This window comes from Nomascus leucogenys, chromosome 4, assembly GCF_006542625.1.
Source record: "Nomascus leucogenys isolate Asia chromosome 4, Asia_NLE_v1, whole genome shotgun sequence".
Classification (NCBI taxonomy): Eukaryota; Metazoa; Chordata; class Mammalia; order Primates; family Hylobatidae; genus Nomascus; species Nomascus leucogenys.
The window spans coordinates 85,753,002-85,766,106 of NC_044384.1; the positions used below are offsets into that span (position 1 = coordinate 85,753,002).

Sequence of the window (13,105 nt, forward strand, 5' to 3'; positions counted from 1 at the left end):
AGGCTGTACTCACACTCCAGACCTCAAATGATCCTCTTGCCTCGGCCTCCCAGAGTGCTGGCATTACAGGTGTGAGCACCATGCCTGGCCTGCCATTAAAAATTTAAATGTTTAGTCCTTTTGACTTAGCACTTTCAGTTTTAAGAACATATATTATAGAAACACTACAATAACTTTGTAATAACTAAAAACTATAAAAAAGTCAAATGCCCATCAGAAAGGGACTGATTAAGTAAGTAGTATATTTATTTTGACTAAATATTATAACCATTAAAAGGAATGAAGTCAGGCCGGCTGCTGTGGCCTGTAATCTCAGCACTTTGGGAGGCCAAGGAGGGCGGATCACTTGAGGTCAGGAGTTCAAGACCAGCCTGGCCAACATGGTGAAACCCCTTGTCTACTAAAAATACAAAAATCAGCTGGGCATGTTGGCGTGCACCTGTAATCCCAGCTACTTGGGAGGCTGAGGCATGAGTATCGCTTGAACCAGGGAGGTGGAGGTTGCAGTGAGCCGAGATCGCACCACTGCACTTCAGCCCGGGCGACAGAGTGAGGCTCCATCTCAAAACAAAACAAAACAAAAAAGAATGAAGTCACTATATATGTTTTAACATGGAAAGGTGTCCACTTAACAGTTGCTAAATGTGATGCATTTGGTCAAAAAGAGATTGAGCAGCACAGAAGTATATGCTCAAAGGTATGTGTGAGCATGCGCACATGCACACACACTTTTTTTTTTTTTGAGATAGAGTCTCCCTCTGTCACCCATTCTGGAGTGTAATGGTGTGATCTCGGCTCATTGCAACCTCTGCCTCCTGGGTTCAAGCAAGTCTCCTGCCTCAGCCTCCTGAGTAGCTGGGATTACAGGCGTGCGCCACCACACACGACTAATTTTTGTATTTTTAGTAGAGACGGGTTTTCACCACGTTGGTCAGGCTGGTCTCGAACTCCTGATCTCAGGTGATGCACCTGCCTCGGCCTCCCAAAGTGCTGGGATTACAGGTGTGAGCCACCATCCCCAGACTTCTTTTTCTTCAGACTTTTAATAGTGATCTTCTCTGGTGATTTATAGGATTGTTCCACTTTATTATATATTTCCAAAATAAGAGTTTTTTTTCTACTGTGTGTTTCTACTTTTTCTACTTTTTGAACTATTACTTTAAAAACAAATATTTTATAAACATATACATTTTAAAAAGTAGCTCATAGCATAACATTAACTTTGCATTTGAAATTGTGAGATTAAATCAAGTACCCGGTCTATAAACAGCACTTTCTACATCCATTCCACATCTTGTGTTCGTGTGTGTGTGTGTGTGTGTGTGTGTGTGTTTTACATATCTGTTCTGTACATTATAAGATCTTTGGGGGGCAAAACTGATCTTTTTTTTTGAGACAGAGTTTCGCTCTTGTTGCCCAGGCTGGAGTGCAGTGGTGTGATCTCGGCTCACTGCAACCTCTGCCTCCCGGGTTCAAGCAATTCTCCTGCCTCAGCCTCCTGAGTAGCTGGGATTACAGGCATGCACCACCACACCTGGCTAGTTTTGTATTTTTAGTAGAGATGGGGTTTCTCCATGTTGGTCAGGCTGGTCTCAAACTTGCGACCTCAGGCGATCCACCCGTCTCAGCCTCCCAAAGTGCTGGGATTATAGGCTTGAGCCACCATGCCCGGCCAAAACTGATCTTATTCATATTTGTTCAATTCCTCCCCCCACATCCCCTCTCTCTATTCCTATCATATAGTGCTTTGCACATAACAGACCATCTGTGAATATTTATACTTTATTAAAGACATATAAAATAGTAATTATTCTCTACAGCAATTGGAATCCAATACAGTAATCTATAATACAGTTATTTGATCCACTGACATATGTTCTTTCTCTTTCTCCCAAAAATAACCATTGAGACTAACAAAACCAAAACAAAACCGAAACAAAGAGCTCTAGCTTTTCCCATCTTCTCCAGTTACTAAATGTAGAACAGACTAGGTTTTGCTGACTTCTAGGCAGGAAACAGATTCTGTTTCTAGGAACAGAATTCCTGTGTCTAACTGAGCTATTCTTTTTCTTTTATGTTGTTTCCTTTTCACTAAAATAGAAAAAAAAAAACATTTTAAGCCTTTCTACTTTTGCTATATGGCTTTATCACATGCAACATTTGGATTATTTGATCTAATAAATTTCTAAAGACAATTAGGACTTTGCCACTGAAGTGTTATTGTTCATTACTTGAAAACGTGTTACTTTTAAATATTTTGTTTATAGCACTATGCTTTTAAAAGTAAGGTGTTATTTTTAAAAATCCAAAAAGTAAATTACTTTCTGTTGGATTAGAGGAAATTTCCATTAAGGGAGATTGAGTGAAGTGGTTGCATAAACCCTCCTACAGATCACAATTGAAAGATGTGGGTGAAATATAAGAAACAACTAAAAGCATCCAAAAGCTTTCCCTAGAATCTGAGGAGAATTGACCCTGAAACACTATAATAGAAGGAGCAAAAGTTGCAAGTTTATGACTTTTTTGCCAGAAGTTATGCATCAGTACCCATGGTGGTTTCAGTAGAAAGAAATGATAGTGGAAAGCTGCAGCTTTACAGATGAGAGGTGCCAAAGAAGAGAAGTCAGGGATAGAAGAGAAGCTGGAAAGTTCAGGGGGGAATCCTGGAAACAAGAGAGGACTACAGAAAGGGTGAGGCCCCACATCTGAGTGAAAACTGCCCAAATTCCTGGTTGACTATTAAACTCTAATTGTATAGTGAAGTCCCAGGGAGCCCAGCAAAACAAAAACAAAAAAACCAGCCATCCAATGAAACAGCAAGCAGGCAGAGGGTAGAGAGGAATCTACCCTTAAAAGACAGACCTTTGGGAGGCCAAGGCGGGCAGATCACGAGGTCAGGAGATCGAGACCATCCTGGCTAACACAGTGAAACCCCGTCTCTACTAAAAATACAAAAAATTAGCCGGGCGTGGTGGTGGGCACCTGTAGTCCCAGCTACTCGGGAGGCTGAGGCAGGAGAATGGCGTGAACCTGGGAGGCGGAGCTTGCAGTGAGCCAAGATCGCGCCACTGCACTCCAGCCTGGGCGACAGAGCAAGACTCCGTCTCAAAAAAAAAAAAGACAGACCTATACTAGATGAGATCTGTGAGGTTCATGCTTTTTAAAACAGTATATCCCTAAACTGTGAGCAGCGAAGCACTGGAAAGCTGAAGCCTTACTGGCTTGGGGTTCAGAGGAAAGACCCTAATATTGCCCAAGCAGCTGAAAACTTAGGAGGAAATCACAAGAACACAAAAGTCACAGAGAGTGTGAGCCCCTAAATCTGAGTATGATCAGCCTAAATCCCTGGGTGTCTGCCAGATTACACAGAAGCATGGGAGACCCCAGGGAGCTAGGCTAGACGTTGTAAGAGCTGAGCAGAGATAGCAGCTGCTTCATACGACAGGAGAGACAGTTTGCAGTTTGAATCCAGGCAAGTTAACTGCCTACTAGAATATAAAAAGAGAAAGTCCTCAGAAGAACACAGTAGAATCCAGAGTTGCTATAACATTTTATCTACAATGCCAAGTTTTCAATCTACGATTACTAGACATGTAAATAAAGTGGAAAGTCTTAATTCATACTCAGGAAGAAAAGCAGTCAGTAGACACTGACTCTGAGCGTCTAAGTGGGTAGTGTTGGATTTTGCAGGCAGACTGCAAAGCCACTGTCCTATGATCAAAGAATTATAGGAAAATTTGATCAAAAGAATTAAAGGAAAAATAAGTGAACAGATAAATTGTAACAAAGAAATGGAAAGTGAAAAAATGGAAGTTGTAGAGCTCAAATAAGTAATAGCTGAAATAAAAACTCACTGGAGGCTGGGTGCAGTGGCTTACACCTCTAATCCCACAACTTTGGGAGGTCAAGGCAAGAGGATCACTTGAGCTCAGGAGTTTGAGACCAGCCCGGGCAACATAGTGAGACCCCACCTCTACAAAGCAATTTTAAAATGAGCCAGGCATGATGGTATGTACCCATAGTCCCAGCTACTTGGGAGGCTGAGGTGGGAGGATCGTTTGAGCCCAAGAGATCGAGGCTGCAGTGAGCTGTGATCGTGCCACTGCACTCTAGCCTGGCTGACAACATGTCTCAAAAGAAAAAAAAAAGTTCACTAGATGTGCTCAACAGCGGTTTTGAAATGACAGAGAAAAGAATCTGTACCATTGAAGATAGATCAATAGAAATTATCCCATCCAATGAAGAGAGGAGCAAAGATTGAAGAAAAGTGAGTAGAGCCTCAGAGATTTGTAGGACGATATCAGGTAGCCTAATATAAGTGTACCTGGAGTCCTAGAAAGGGGAGAGAAAAATAGGCAAAAAACAATATTTGAAGAAATAATATCCCCAAACTTCTTAAATATGGTAGAAAACACTGTAGATTCAAGAAGTTCAGTGGAGTCTAAGCACAAAGAAAAAGCACTCATAGGCACATCATAGTCAAATTGCTGAAACCAAAGATAAAAAGAAAATCCTAAAAGCAGATAGAGATCCTTTTGCAGCTCATGAGTGTGACAATTGGGTGTTCATGCATGTGTGTGAGGTGTGCCACCCTCTGAACCTTGTTACAACATCAGCACATTACATCTCTGAACTTGCGTGGGGAGGGGAAGCAGGTAGAGAAAAGTGACACATTACATAAAAGGGATCAGTGTTACAAATGTGACTGACTTTTCATCAGAAATGAAGGAGGCCAAAAGACACTGGAATAGTATAGTCAAATACTGAAAGAAAAACCCTGTCAACCAAAAATCCAGTATCTAGAGAAACAAATTTTCAAAAATGAGGGCTAAAGACATTTTCAGAAAAACAAAAATTGAGAGAATTCATCACCAGCAGACTTCAACTAAAAGAAGTTTTCAGAATGAAGGGAAATGATACCAGGTGGTAACTCATCTACAGGAAGAAATGAAGAGCACTGGAAATAGTAAATATAAAAGGTAAATATAAAAGGCTATGAATTTTTTTCCTTCTCTAATTTCTTTAAGATACATATGATTTTTTTTTGAGATGGGGGTTTCACTGTGTTGCCCAGGCTTGAGTGCGTTGGCTATTCACAAGGACAATTATGGTGCACTATAGCCTTGAACTCCTGGGCTCAAGCTATCATCCTGCTTCAGCCTCCTGAGTAGCAGAGACTACAGGCGTGTGCCACTGTGCCTGCTGGTGACATAAGAAACAAGATTTTAAAGATTTTGTTAACACTGTAGTGCTGGGTTTATAATGTACATATAGGTTGGTCACGGTGGCTCACACCTATAATCTCAGCCCTTTGGGAAGCCAAGGTGGGAGGATTGCTTGAGCCCAGAAATTTGAGGCCAGCTTGGGCAACATAGTGAGACCTTTTCTCTACCTAAAAAATAAAAAACCTGCCCGGGCGCGGTGGCTCACGCCTGTAATCCTAGCACTTTGGGAGGCTGAGGCAGGCAGATCACGAGGTCGGGAGATGGAGACCATCCTGGCTAACACGGTGAAACCCCATCTCTACCAAAAATACAAAAGATTAGCCAGGCGTGGTGGCAGGCACCTGTAGTCCCAGCTACTCGGGAGGCTGAGGCAAGAGAATGATGTGAACTCGGGAGGCGGAGCTTGCAGTGAGCGGAGATGGCGCCACTGCACTCCAGCCTGGGTGACAGAGTGAGATTCTGTCTCAAAAAAAAACAAAACAAAAAACAAACAAAGCCTTTTAAACATATAATGTATATATAGGTGTAATTATGACAACAGTAGCACTAAGATGGGGCAGGGCAAATGGAAATTTACTGTTGTAAGATTTGTACATTTTACCTGCTTAGAAGAGACACACTTTAAACACAGAGACACAGGTTAAAAGTAAAAGGATGGAAAAAGATTATATCATGAAAAGAATACACATAAGAAAGCTGAAGTGGCGATATTAACATCAAATGAAATAAATTTTAAAACGAGGAATATTGTTAGAGATGAAGGATACTTTATAATGATAAAAAGGTCAATATCTTACAGAGCTATAAAAATCTTCAATGTGTATGTCCCTGATAACAGCTTCAAAATACTGAACCAGGTGCAGTGGCTCACGTCAGTAATCCCAGTGCTTTGAGAGTCCAAGGCAAGAGTATTGCTTGAGGCCAGGAATTCAAGACCAGCCTGGGCAACATAGTGAGATCTCATCTCTGCAAAAAAGTTTTAAAAATTAGCTCATTGTAGTGGTGCACACCTGTAGTCCTAGCTGCTCTAGGGGCTGAGGCAGGAGAATTGCTTGAGCCTGGGAATTCAAGGCTGCAGTGAGCTATGATAGCACCACTGCCCTCCAGCCTGGGCAACAGAGTGAAATCCTGTCTCTAAAAAATAAAAATAAAAAGGCTACTAGGACTGGTAAGTGAGTTTAGCGAGATACAGTAGGATCTCACTACTGTAAGAGAATACAAGGTCAGTATATCAAGAAAACCATTTATGTTTTGGTCAGAATACCAAAAAAAACATAACTGGAAAAAAATTTTTAAGTATAGTGTTCCACTTGCCGTATCATTCAAATACGTGAAGTACTAGGGATAAATTTAACAAAATGTATGTAAAACTTACCGAAAACTACAAAATATTAGTATAAATAGGCTTGTGGATTGGAAATCTCAGTATCATAAACATAAGCAATTTTCTACAAATTCATCTGTAGATTCAATACATTCTCAATCAAAATTTCTGCTGTATTTTCGTTGTAGAAATTGAAAAGCTGGTTCTAGAATGTGTATGGAATGCAGAGTACTTAGAACTGGCAAAGCCAGCAAAAATTGAAGACTGACTTTTACAGCACCGCAAGGCTGTGATACTGGCAAAATAATAGACATGTACATAAATGAGAAGATGGAATCCAGAAATAGATCCACACGTAAATAGTTAATTGATTTGCAGCAAAGGTCCTGAGGCAATTCAATGGGGAAAGGAACATCTTTTCAACACATGGTACAGCAGCAACTAAATATCTGTGTGGAAGAAAACAGACATTAACCCATACCTGATATGCTGCCCAGAAAACTCAAAACGGACCAAAGTCCTAAATGAGTTAATACTATAAAGCTTCTGGAAAAATTACAGGGGAAAACGTTCATGTGACTTCTGGGTGTGAAAACATTTTCTAAGTAGGATACAAAAAGCACATGCCATAAAATAAATGAATGCTAAATTGGACTTTATCAAAATTAAAATGTTTGCTCTTCAGAAAGGAATGAAGAAAATGTACAATATGGGATAAAATGTTTACAATAGATAAATCTGACGAAGGATTGTAAAGAACTCTTACAATTCAATAATAGTAACCCCATTTTTTAAATGCACAAAAGATTTCAAAGTATACTTCACAAGGTAAGATAAAACAGTAGCCAGGAGCTACAGAAAATACTTCATATTATTAATCATCAGAGAAAAGCAATTTCCAGCCATATTGAACTACCGCTCTTTACCCTCTATGTATGCCTAAAATTTAAGAGACCGATAGCGCCAGGTGTTGGCAAGTATGTGGCACAAGCAGAACTTTCATATCCTCTGTTGAGAATGTGAAGTAGTACTAGTTCAGAAAACAGTACTTTGTTTTAAAGTTAAACAACAGTTACTCAAGGATACAGTAATTCCATGCCTAGATATTTATCTGAGAGGAATGAAAACGCAGAGGCTTCTCTATGAGTGTTCATAGCAGTGTATTCATGATGGCCAAAGGCTGGAAACAATCCGGGGGCTCATCAGCAAATGGATGAACAAACTGTGCTGTCCCCGTCCAATGAGAGCTCTGAACAGGAAAAAGGAGCTCTAGACAGCATGTATCCGGCTCAAAAACATGCTTTGCGAAAGAAGCCAGACCCAGAGGTGTACATGCTGTATACTTATATAAAAATCTCAAAGGTGCAAACCAGTGGATAGTGACAAGAAAATAGAGGAGTGATTGCCTGGGGCTTGGGTGGAGGGAAGATTGCAAAGAGGCATAAAGGAACTTTCATGGGTGATGGAAATGCTCAGTGTCTTTATTGTGGGGGTGTTGACACTGGTATGTTTTATGTAAATTATATGTAAATTTTGTTTATTGTCTGTAAATTATATCCTCCACAAAGTTGTTTCTTTTTTTAATTTTATATATATATATATATATTTTTTTTTTTTAAGACAGAGTCTTGCTGTGTCCCCCAGGCTGGAGTGCAGTGGTATGTGATCTCGGCTCACTGCAACCTCTGCCCCCCACCCCCGGGTTCAAGCGATTCTCCTGCTTCCCGCAGCTGGGATTACAGGCATGCACCACCATGCCCAGCTAATTTTTGTGTTTTTAGTAGCGATGGGGTTTCACCATGGTGGCCAGGCTGATCTTGAACTCCTGGCCTTAAGTGATCCGTCCGTCTTGGCCTCTCAAAGTGCTGGGATTACAGGCCTGAGCCACTGTGCCCGGCCTAAGGTTGATTTAAAAAAAAAATCTTACCGGCCGGGCACGGTGGCTCATATCTGTAATCCCAGCACTTTGGAAGGCCGAGGCAGGCGGATCACGAGGTCAGGAGATCGACACCATCCTGGCTAACACGGTGAAACCCTGTTTCTACTAAAAATACAAAAAATTACCCGGGCATGGTGGCGGGCACCTGTAATCCCAGCTACTTGGGAGGCTGAGGCAGGAGAATGGCATGAACTTGGGAGGTAGAGCTTGCAGTGAGCCAAGATGGCACCACTGCACTCCAGCCTGGGCGACAGAGCGAGACTCTGTCTCAAAAATAAAATCTTTCCGTGGTTTAATAAAGGCAGCTATTCAGTATTCACTCTCTAGGTGATGATTATACTTTAGGTTGTTTATTCTCTTTCCCAGAACCTCTTTCTTGTTCAGGTATCAGATTCCTCTTTGTGGTGATGTTCTTCTAGGAAGAATGTTCTGACCCCAAGTTCTGGTCATTTTGCTTTGTTTGATAATTTTGTCTCCCCTCAATTACGTAGGATGGTACATGTTACCAAGTTGTGACCAATGACAAATGAACAGATGTCTTCAGGGTCAGGAGAGACTTTTAGAAAAGATGGAGAAATGGGATGGATTATATTTCCTCCCTCCCCAACCCCACTAAAATGACAGTAAAGGAATTTTCTTTTTAAAAAGTTACAAATCTATAAGGATGAAGAGATTGGGAGAGGAGATCGCAGTGGGCCAGAATTTTTCCCTACAAAATTTTGAAAACTGAAATGTAGGTGCATATATGATGAGTAATTTAGGTTTCAACTTTATCTGCTCCAGTAAGTATTTGCAGTGGAGGAAGCTAACAGGAAGCAATCCTGTTTTCAGCCACATGTGGGCCATGTTCTGAGATAAGTTTTAGGTACCTGCGAATATAGGATGTACGCTGGGGCTGAAAACAGGAAAATGAGTTGAAAGTCTGAATGTGGAAGAGTTAGCACCCCAGATCCCCATCCCCAAAGAATATGTGTGTCAAAGTCTAACCTGGGGAAACCCTGTTACAAATGAGGATGGGAGGCAGGTTTCTTACCTAAAATAGTAGATCAAGTTGATGTCTGCATATTCAGCCAGATCTTTCCACCTACCTTCCTGTCTTGGCTCCTACTGTCTTGGCTATGGGGCTTGTTATCACAGACACCATCTCTGCCCACCAAGACATTGAAAGACTTACCTCAGAGCAACTGACCCATCCTTGGCTCCTAGAACACTCATTTATAAGCCCCTCAGCCAGGACATTATCACATTTCTGTCTGGGGAAATTGACTAGCCTATGGGAAAAAAAAACAAACAAACATAGTATTTAGAATTTCCTTATCCCATCACATGCTGTGAGGTCCCACAGTAAGCAAGCGGTGCTCATCCACATAGAATTTCTAGTTAGCTCTTCAGCACCTCTTTTGTTTTTTGAGACAGCGTCTGGCTCTGTTGCCCAGGCTGGAGTGCAGTGGCATGATCACAGTCTCGGCTCACTGCAGCCTCCTTCCCCTGGACTCAAGTGATCTCACCTCAGCCTCCCAAGTAACTGAGACTACAGATATGCACCACCACACCTGGCTAGTTTTTTTTTATTTTTTGTAGAGACAAGGTTTTGCCATGTTGCCCAGACTAGTCGCGAACTCCTGAGCTCGAGTGATCCACTGGCTTTGACTTCCCAAAGTGCTGGGACTACACGTGTGAGCCACTGTGCCCGGCCTGCACTTTGAAAAACAAATTCCTCAGAGATAAGATGTTACATCAAGGAAACAAGAGCAGGATGCCATGTAAAGGAACTATTCAAGAATGTTCTTGAGAATTGAAAAATCTCACTAAGTGAAGATTGCAGTAAAGCAGTTGGAAGGTAGGCCGGGCGTGGTGGCTTACAACTGTAATCCCAACACTTTGGGAGGCCAGTATAGAAGGCTCACTTGAGACCAAGACTTTAAGACCAGCCTGTGCAATATGGTGATACCCTGTCTCTACAAAAATAGAAAAAACTAACTGGGTGTGGTGGGGCACACCCCTAGTTCTAAGTACTTGGGTGGCTGAGGTGGGAGTATTGGGTGAGCCCAGGAGTTCTAGGGTGCAGTGAGCTATGACCACACCACCACGCTCCAACCTGGGTGGCAGAGAGAGTAAAGTAAAGCAGTTGGTCAAAGATAACAGACAATAAGTGGAAGAAAAAAGAAAATTAAAGGATATCTAGGAGGTCCAACATCTGACTATTGGAGTTCTAGAAAGGTGAAGGACAAGGCATTATTTAAAAAGCAACACAAGAGGTTTTCCCCAAAAATGTCTCAGATGGATAAGAGCTCACCCAGTGTCCAGAATGAAAAAAGTGATGAAAAAGACCCTCAACAGTACATTGTCATAAAATTTTGTGACACTGATGACAAATTTTAAAGGCATCAGAGAGAAAAGTCACATAAAAATGATCTAAAACAAGTGATATTAGACCAGTTAACAATAGCACTGGGATCTAAAAGATAATAGATTAATGCCATCTAAAGCCTGATGGAAAAATTTTCAGTCTATAATTCTACTCCTAGTCAAACTGTCAAATCAAGAGTGAAAAATGTTTTCAGAAATGCAGGGTCTCGGCCGGGTGTGGTGGCTCACGCCTGTAATCCCAGCACTTTGGGAGGCCAAGGCTGGTGGATCACCTGAAGTCGGGAGTTCGAGACCAGCCTGACCAACATGGAGAAACCCCGTGTCTACTAAAAATACAAAATTAGCTGGGCATGGTGGTGCATGTCTGTAATCCCAGATACTCAGGAAGCTGAGGCAGGAGAATCACTTAAACCCGGGAGGCGGAGGTTGCGGTGACCCGAGATCACGCCATTGCCCTCCAGCCTGGGCAACAAGAGCAAAACTCAGTCTCAAAAAAAAAAGAAATACTGAGTCAAAGAGTATGTGCATATGCAAGGTGGGGAGACATTACCAAACTGCCCTCCATAGGGGTGTGCCAGTTACATTCCCACAAGCTAGGTACTAGTGCCTGCTTCCCCACAGCCTGGCCAGGAGATTGTCGTAGGTTTTTCAGTTTGGGGGGCGGGGGAGCAAGTGGTATTTGCTGATCTGGTAAGTGTAGGATGGCAGCTGTTTAATGTTGATTAATCCACCCTTATGAGACTGACATGGAAGATTACTCCACTTTCACAGAAACAGTGGAAAAAGTTCAGCTATCTTTACATTTAACAAGCTGTAAGGAAATGCTAACAGATTAAGAAATTAACCACAGGAGCTAATTAGAAAAAGATCTGGCAACATGCCCAGCTCATCCAGCGGCAGAGGGAGAAAATATTCTGCATTTGTGACACTGTTTAGAAAGGGGTAATTTAAATGCCCTTTAATCTGGGCTAGTATTGTCCAATTAAGAAGTCTGTTAGAATGATAACACTTGGGTTTTTTAATATTTTGTGTGGTGAAACAGATTTATTTTCTCCCCTTAGTATATTTATATTGAATGGTAAAGGTTATAGTTTAATTAAATAAGCTACACATTTCCTGTTTTGTTTTAAACCACTGTGCTAGGAGTTAGATTCAAATAAGAGTTGGACATGGTCTGTGTTCTTCAACGCATTAGTGCAGTGTGACTGTAATTCAAATGGGAGTTTGACACCGAAGTTTTATATCTAATTTAGGCAGCCTAACCTAGTTAACACAGATTGGTGCTAGATCCTGGCTGACACCTACTAGCTGCGTGACCTCAGGTAATCTACTGAATTTTTCTGCACCTCAGTTTTCTCAAATATAAAATAATGATGATAATTGTTTTGAGGATTAAATTATATACATTGCACATAACAGTATCTGGCTTATAGTGTTATATGTTTGCCATTATGATGTTACACCCCCACAAATTGTGAAAGTTTTGTTTAAAAAAAATTTTCCTGATTAAAAAAATTAACGCATGATCTTTATAGGAAATGTGGGATATATAGAAAAGCTTATTTTTTTTTGAGATGAGGTCCCTTGGCCAAGATGGAGTACGGTAGCCCCAACATGACTCACTGTATCCTCAATCTCCTGGGCTCGAGTGATTCTTCCACCTCAGCCTCCCAAGTAGCTAGGACTACAGGCATGTGCCACCATGCCTGGCTGATTTTTTTTTTGGCAGGGGAGTGAGGGTGGGGATGACGTCTCGCTATGTTTCCCAGGCTGGTCTTGAACTCCTTAGGCTCAAGCGATCCTCCTGCCTCGGCCTCCCAAAGTGCTAGGATTATAGGTGTGAGCCACCACACCTGACCAAAATGCATTTTTTAAAAACTCGTCTATCACCTCACCACTAACAGAACAGTGTTAGCATCTGGGCACATCCTCAGAGGCAGTCTTGCTTGCATTGTGGTTAAGAACATGGACTCTGAAGCCACCTACCTGGGTTCATATTCAGGTCCCACTCTTTACTAATCTCTGTTCATCTCTCTCAGTTTGCTCATCTGTAAGATGTGGCTAATAGTACCCCTCACTTAGTGAGGATAAAGGATGCTAATATATGTAGAGCATCTAGAATAGGTGAGGCAGAGGTAAGTGTATGTGTTTGTGTTGTTGTTATTCTCTCTGTGTGTATGGCCAAGGTTTAAAGAAATTTCATCAGCTTCTGAAATAGAGAATATATATATATATGTATATATATAT

At 41.5% G+C, this 13,105-nt stretch overlaps 1 protein-coding gene and 1 non-coding gene across 3 annotated transcripts in view; both read left to right on the top strand.

Annotated features, from left to right (window-relative positions):
• Nucleotides 1-13,105, top strand: part of PACS1 (phosphofurin acidic cluster sorting protein 1) — a 161,455-nt gene that overhangs the window by 74,072 nt on the left and 74,278 nt on the right. The window lies entirely within an intron of this gene.
• On the top strand, nt 4,530-4,634 carry LOC115834986. Its single transcript, XR_004029966.1, has one exon. It is a non-coding gene; the product is annotated as a small nucleolar RNA U13 (small nucleolar RNA).